The sequence below is a fragment of the Phyllostomus discolor genome, chromosome 2, assembly GCF_004126475.2.
Source record: "Phyllostomus discolor isolate MPI-MPIP mPhyDis1 chromosome 2, mPhyDis1.pri.v3, whole genome shotgun sequence".
NCBI classification, from domain to species: Eukaryota; Metazoa; Chordata; class Mammalia; order Chiroptera; family Phyllostomidae; genus Phyllostomus; species Phyllostomus discolor.
This window is the reverse complement of record NC_040904.2, coordinates 160,655,248-160,663,241: the sequence shown is the minus strand read 5'-3', so window position 1 is coordinate 160,663,241 and position 7,994 is coordinate 160,655,248. Positions and strand designations below refer to the sequence as shown.

General features: G+C 42.2%; 1 pseudogene; it reads right to left on the bottom strand.

The window, feature by feature from the left end:
* Nucleotides 1-244: 244 nt before the first annotated feature.
* Nucleotides 245-7,624, bottom strand: LOC114512981 (annotated as a pseudogene).
* Between the last annotated feature and the right edge of the window lie 370 nt (nt 7,625-7,994).

Below are 7,994 nucleotides of genomic sequence, written 5' to 3'. Positions count from 1 at the left end.
AACCCAGGTGGAAAATGTTCAATAGGCAGTTGGATATGAGGATCTAGATCTCAGAGAGATCTAGACTGAAGGCAGAGATTTGCAGGTCACTAGCACTGGGATCAGGGTTGAAGCTGATGGTGACTGTAGTCTTAAACAGGGAGGGGTGTACGGTGAGAAGAAGGGTCAGGCTAGAGCTCTTTTTAACAAACAAACAAATTTTTATTGTCTGGAAATATATATTAAAAATTCCTCACAAAAGATGCTATTCTTTCATTTCCCCATCTTATTTCTCATCTTCAACATCCCTGATATAAAGGACATTATTACACCTTATTAAAACTTCACACAGGTATCCAGACAATGCTCCATCTATGTATTCTTTTGTTTGCAAGCTGCATGTTCATATAGCCATCTACAGATACCAGGTAGTCTTTGTACTCTGTTCCCTACTTAAGTTTCTCCATTACTGATTTTCTTGTTAATCCACGGAGGGAAGGTTTGGGATTGAGGGACGAATTTACCTTTACCTTGGCCAACAGCAGATGCTGTAGACTACTTGCCACTGGCAGCTGTCTTCTGTCCCTCTTGACTGGAGTACCTACAGCAGAGAGTCAGACTAGAACTCTTAAATGTATTAACTTTAAAAATTGGGTAGAAGAAAAAAATGTGGGTAGAAGACAAGCCAGCAAGGTCAATGAGAATGAATAGGAATAGGAGCAGAGGGAGAGCCTAGGAGAGAATGATTTCATAGGAACCAAGGGAGGAGAGAATTATGAAAGGGTGCTGAAGGATTCTGATACTAATTCCAGTGTGTGGGGGGCTGGCGTTTCCCCACATACCCTAACCAATTCTTCGGACAACATCTGGGTATCTTACATTTCAACTCAATTCCAACACTCTCCACCTAGAGATAGCATCAGATTCTACAGGTTAAGGTTTCAGTCCCATAAGAATGTCCCCCAACTCCTTGTGTTTGAGTAATTTGCTAGGGTAGCTCATGAACTCAGGAAACCCTTTTACTCACTAGACTACCAATTGATTTCAAAGTATATTACAGGATATGAATCAACAGCCAGATGAAGAGATACAAAGGGCAAGGTATGTGGAAAGGGGTGAGGAACTTCCATGCCCTCTCTAGATTCTTCTCGAATCTACATGTGTTCACAAACCCAGGAGCTCTCTGAACTTTCTCCTTTTGGTTTTTTTTGGAGGCTTCATTACATAGGCATGATGGACTAAATCACTGGCCAATGGTTATTGAGTTCAGTCTCTAGCCCATTTCTCTTCAGTGGAGGTCTGGGGATAGGACTGAAAATTCTAACCCTCTAGCAATGCTTGGTTCCTTTGGCAAACAGTTCTCATCCTTAAATGCTTTCCAAAAGTTACCTCATTAACACAAACACAGTTGTGGTCCAAAAGGGCTTGTTATGAATAACGAGACACTCATTTCACCTTTATGGTTCTGGAATGATTTCAGAAACTGAGGACACAGGGAAAACTATTGTAACAAAAGATACTCCCACTGCTCTTGCCCCTCAGGAAATCCCAAAGGCTTTGAGACAGGAATGTGGACTAAGACTGAATAAATATGAAAAATGTATTTTGGTCATCTGAATGACCAAATATATATTTCTCATAAATCACAATAGTGCATACTGATATATGCTACAATATGGATGAACTTTGAATATATTATGCTAAACGAAAGAAAGCCAGCCACAAAAGGCCACATACTGTGTTATTCCAGTTATGTGAAATGTTCAGAATAGGTCATTAGACGTAGGCCAAACCCATAGACGTAGAGAGCAGATTAGTGGTTGCCAGAAGCAAGGGGTGGGAGGGAAGAATGGTAAGTGATTGCAAAGGAGTACAGGGTTTCTTTTCAGGGTGATGAAAGTTTCTCAAGCTAAATAGTCTGCTTATGTACTAAAACCCACTGAATTGTACACTTTTCAAGGGTGAATTGTGTGAAAATTAATCAACAAATCCCATTTAAAATGGAGTCAGGAGTCTAGAAGAGAGAGCTCTCACACACCTGTCACCAACACACACTACTGACCCCAATAGGAAGAGACTTCCCTTGCATCTTCCAAAGGAAGTCATACTACATCCATACCTCAGCAGAAGAAAGATCGCTCCTTTCCCAGTAACAGCTCTGCTAGTGGGAAACTGCTGTAATTCAGCCAATGAAAAGTCACTATACTTTGCATTTGCATTTTCTGCCAACGGACTCTTTGTTTATAATAGCCCCTCTGAAGTCCATAAAAGAACGTTCCTCTCCTTTGTTTTTCTGGACTTGTACACATTTTGCTATTAGCCTCCATGTTCCAAATAATACTTTGTTGTTCTAAAATAAACCCATTTTGCTGGAGAAATATCTGCCTATTTGTTTAAGGTCAACAGTTGTGTGGCATGGTATGTGAATTATGTCTCAATAAAGCTGCTGCTTATGTGTATATATTCCCCCTAAGCCTGGCTGCAGGGTTCAAGACACAAAGCAGCTGTAGCTCCTTTGGAAAGGTGTGCCAGCATTAAGGCTGAGAACCTCAGTTTGCAGCAGCTGATCTCAGGTTGGTAGTGGGAGCAGGTTCTGCTAGAATTACCCTGCCTTTCCCCCTTCCGCAGTCAGCAGGAACTTTGCATACTAGTATTACAACTTAAATCAGGGGATGGGCGTTGAAGGGCACAGGAAACTCTTTGGCTGGCCAAAGCAGCTCTTTTCTTTATTTCTGCTTTTTATTTCAGCTCTAACATCTGATTATCCAGACAAGCAAGGATGACACTGGTGAGATCTGCCAGCTTGGCCCAGGAGAGGGGCAGCCCAGACTGTTACACGGAGGGAGGTGTTTTGAAAGCAGTGCAGAAGGTGGGGGTGGGGGGCGGGGGGCTGTGGAGCAGTCATGGGGGAGGGGGGTAGGCAGCATAGGACAAAGGAGGAGGATGCTGACTAATAGGGATTCATGAAGTCCTCTCGTCTCCAAACGAATCTTCCTGAGCAAATTGTATATGTGTGTATTGGATTGGGTAGGAAATAAGGTCTGTTTGGAAAGAGGTCACGATTATGGTTGTTTTCTTAAAAGATTCTTCAACTTCGATTCCTGAAAGAAATTTCACCACTACTGTTTTCTGTTTTTTTTGACAGTCACTGCTGTGGAATTGTTATGCGTGGGGAGAAAGAGGCCCAGGTCCAGGAGACTCACTCCCCTGCCTTGGTTCTTGTCTCACTTGCAAGACATGAATTCAAGCGAGAAACAAACAGGGAAAATGAGATATCAAGTTAATTTATGAAACACATGAGCACAAAGCTGCAGGCAGGCACCTGGCTAGTCTAAATGCCCATGTATAGAGGAGAGAAAGTTGTCAGTAAGTTTGTTTTATACACTTGAGCCAAGGCTACAAGTGAGTTCTTAGCTAATCTAAGCACACCGACTATTGGGGTTTGGGGATTATATACGTTAGCTGGCTTCTAGGTTTCCCCCTCCTTCTTCCCCTTGGGAATAGTGTACAGCTACAAAGGCTTTCTCAGTTGGTAAAGGTTCTTTGTCTTAGTGAAATTGTTACAAAGGCCCCCTTTCCCAGCATAGGTCCCCCTATTTCTCCTGTGCAATTCCTGCTTGTGATGTTCAGAACACCCAGCATCTTAGTGAGATTGTTACAGAAACCTCTTTTCTCAGCACTGACTCAAGGACTCTCCCCTCCTCCTGTGCTGTTTTGCTTGTAATGCTCAGGGCACCGGGCAATCTTATCAAAACGAACTCAGGACTGCTGAGTTAATTGGTGAGAACTGTCTTCCTTTTGCTTCTAGCCTTCTGTATTAAGTTCTTTGTTAGACTGTAATGGTGAGGGGCTTGCCTTTATTTCCCCTCTGGCTGCTCATTCCCAGCTGCTAGTTAACATTTTAAGTACCCACTTGTAGCTCCCACTCAAGTGTATAGAATAAACTCTAACTTACTAACAAACTTACTAATCTCTCTTTTTCCTCTCTATATGGGTCATTTACACTTGCCAGGTGCCTGCTTGCAGCTCTGTGCTCCTGTTTATTTCATAAATAAACTTGGTGTCTCATTTCCACTATACGTGTTTGTCTCTTGCTTGAATTCGAGACAAGAACCAAGGCAGGGGAGAGAGCCTCTTGACTTGGGTCTCTCTCTCCCCATCTGTAACAGAATTTGGGAAAGCATTAGAAGTTGGGAGTGATTTTACTTACAGATAGGACCCCCTGGATATGCTTTGTAAATTGGGATTCTTGTCAGTGGGGAAAATCAGCTATTTTGGGTTAATGCTGGTGAGATACGGTATGTGGTGAAATGGCAGTTATTGATAAAGGGGACTATGGGGACTGTCAAGGAGTTAGTAAGATCAATTTCCAACAGATTAATGGCTTAGAACTGGCAGAGACCAGCTTACCCAATGTGGCAACTAATTTCACTTTATGGCTACCCCTATCCTCATTATATGCTCATTGTAATGTAATGGGGACACTTCTCTCCAAAAAGGGGGGGGGTTTGAACTGTGTAAGCATGCATTGCCCAGCAACCAGTCCCACTCTAGGGACTAGAGTCATTCAAAAGAAAGAAAGGAAGAAAGAAAAAGAAAGGAAGAAAGAAAGAAAGAAAGAAAGAAAGAAAGAAAGAAAGATGGATGCATGCTAGAGTTCAGCAGGGGATTGGATGGAGGGGCATTCCCTCCTGTCCATTTCTACTGAGCCAGAGGATTGTGGGGGGAAGTCTTAAAATAGCATGGCACACCTAAATGGCATACACTCTGAAACCCTGCTTGCCTGGCTGGTTGGACATGGCAGGCTCAGGCTCCCAGGCCATCAAGAAGTCATGTAGCCTAGGGAGGTTCCTGGAGCCCTGCCTTGTGCTACGGGGCCTGCCGGAATGCAGCAAAACAGGTAAGGGGAGAGGAGGTCCAGGCCCATGGACCCTGGATGCTACATGGCCTGGGGGCAAAACTCTGCACCCTTCCCCTGCACCAGAGGCCTTGAACCCATCATGACCATGACTGTAAGCATGCTTCAGCCACCTGCACCTTTCCCCAGGAATGTACTCTAAGAAAGAGGAAAGGGAATTCTGGGTGCAGCCTAGGGCCGGCCTGGCCTAGCAAAGGGTGGTAGGGTGTTTGTTTTTCTGATTGTGTCTTATTTGCCAGGGAATGAGTTTTGGGGCAGAAACTGCCTATCTTTATTTCAAATTACATACTTAAAATAAAAACTTCCCTTTTTTCTTTCCATCAAACTTTGCTTGGAGCCTTGCCTGATAGGTGGCAGGTGGTACGACCCCTTTCCCACTGGATGTGTTTCGGTAACAGTAATACATTAGCATTCTGTTAGCAATAATCACACCTCATATAGCCCTCATTAGCTATGATACCGCCACTACACAAAACTTAATACATTAGCATTCTAGATGACACCTTCCCACCCTGGCCATGTAGCTTAGTTGGTTAGAGCATCATTCCGATACATCAAGTTTGTGGGTCCAGTCTCTAATCAAGACACATACAAGAATCAACCAATGAATGCATAAATAAGCAGAATAACAAATTGATATTTTGCTCCCTCTCCTTTCTTCTCTCTCTAAATCAATAAATAAAGATTAAAATAAAAAAATGACACATCCCTGCCACCATGCTTGGAAACGGAAAGCACATATAAAGGCACAAAATGGCCATGGGGCTCTTTTGAGAAGTCTCCACCACTTTCCTGGAAAAATCCTGAATATTGCTCCTTGTTATTGAATGCCCTACCCCTGGGTTAACTGAGCCTCAAAAAAAGAAGAAGGAGAAGGAGAAGAAGAAAGAGAAGAAAGAAGAAAGAAAAAGGAAGGAGAAGGAAGAAGGAAGAAGAAGAAAGAAGAAGAAGGTGGTCCTATTAGGGAGGGACTGCTCTGTTTGTGGAGTTTTTTTTACACATGTGGCTAGCAAACAATGGTTTAATAGTCCCATTATTTCTTTCCGATTGTTACATTTTGAATCTTGTGGAGAACAGAGAGAAAGTAAAATCCAAAGGCTGTTTAACAAGAAGTGTTTGAAATCTGATATATATTTCCAAACAAGAATTCCTCTGGTAACATTTTTTCTTTCTTTTTGTGGAATCTTATATACTGATATGAAATGAAGTGTGATATTAAAAACAATGCTGGTACAAGGAATCAGCTGCTGGAGTATTTGCTAATGTTTTTCCCCCTTGGCAGAGGGCTTGAGTCGGCTTTTGGAATGAGGCTGAGATTGGATTGTGTTAAATTTTATTCTTGGACAAATATAGTATCTTCAAAAGAGAGTTTGAAGTAACCTAAAGTAAAGATGCTTACACAATAAAGTTATTAAAATGAAAATAGAAGTACAAAAAAATAGAAAATCAAAGTGATGAAAAGGAAGAGAGACGAAAAATACTGCCTACGATGGCTAATATAATTATTTTTATACCTTTCTTTCCTCTTTTCCTAGCCTATCCTTCTTCCCCCCACCATACTTACATTGTCCCCATCACAAAAATAAATGACCTTCCCCTAGAAAAGAGTTCACTCTACTAAGTGGAGAGAGAAGGAAGGGAATCTCAAGCAGGAGGATGGCCAGATGACCTTTGTAGTTCGGGTTGATAACCTCAGGACCAAGGCTTCAGGATGGAAGGGGCCAATGACTGTACTGTTGGTAAAGAAAAAGCTCAAGGGAAGCAGTTACAGAGTGATGTTTGGACTTAGGCATTTCTAGCCCAGGGAAGTGGCCGAGTGATGACACCTGCTAAGCAGAGCCCAGCCCTCCCTCAGTATTGCTACTTCCCTGGAGGCTTCTCCCAGGAGGCTTCTCCCAGGCTTTCCCTTTGCTTCTTCCAACTTCCTTCAGGTTGTTCTAGTTGTTCTGCCTGGGCACTGCTGGGGTGGGTTCATTTCCTGCTCCCTGCCCTTGTATAAACCTCATTGGCTACGATACTGCCACTGCACAAACCTTAATACATTAGCATTCTAAATAATACATCCCGGCTGGGTAGCTCAGTTGGTTAGAGCATCGTCCCGATACATCAAGGTTGTGGACAACACTAATCTTTTTGATAATAGCCATTCTAACAGGTGTGAGGTTATATTTCATTGTTTTGATATGCATTTCCCTGATGATTAATGATGTGCATCTCTTTATGTACCTATTGGTCATTTATATGTCTTCTTTGGAAAAATATTCAGTTTCTCTGCCCATTTTTAAATTGTATTATTTTTGTTTTCTTCCAGAAGTTTCAGGTCTTACATTTATGCCTTTAATCCATTTTGAGTTAATTTTTGTGAGTGGTGAAAATAGGATCCAATTTTCTTCCCTTGGGGAAAAATTACTCTACTAAGTGGGGAGAGAAAGAAGAGAATCTCAGGCTGGACAGCTAGATAATCTCTACAGTTCATGTTGATAATCCCACCGAACATAATGTTTTTGAGGTCCCAAATCAACACCATTCTTATATTCCCATTGACAGTGTATAAGGAGGGGTCAGCACCTAACACAGTGCCTGACACATAGTGGGTGCGCAATAATGTTTAGTGAGTGTGTGAATAACAAATTGCAGGACTTAGTCTACATTCTTTAGCAGGACAGCTAAGGGCTTTCATGATCAGGCCCCTACTTACCTTTTGAGCATTGCCTCTTGCTGCTCCATGGTTGATAGCTTTACAAACCTCTGTGCCTTCTCATGTCCCATTTCTACTGCCTGGGGTATGCTTCCCTTCCTTCTGCTTAGTGTGTTGCGCATCTGTTCACCTCTAATGCGACCTCTTCCCTGACACCTTACGTAAAAATAGGCACTTTCTGCATGTTCTTAATAATTTATTTTTATTTTTATATCCCCTACCAGTTTCATGAGCTCCTTAAGGATAGGTACTAGTTTCTTCTCATCTTTGTATCCTCAGCACTTACCCAGGGTTTGGTGCAGAATTGGTATTTAATAAATGTTTATTTCAGTAAATAAGCAGAGGAAATAGCGAGCAGATTTGAGAAACAGTGAGTTTCCCAACTTGACTACAAGCTGA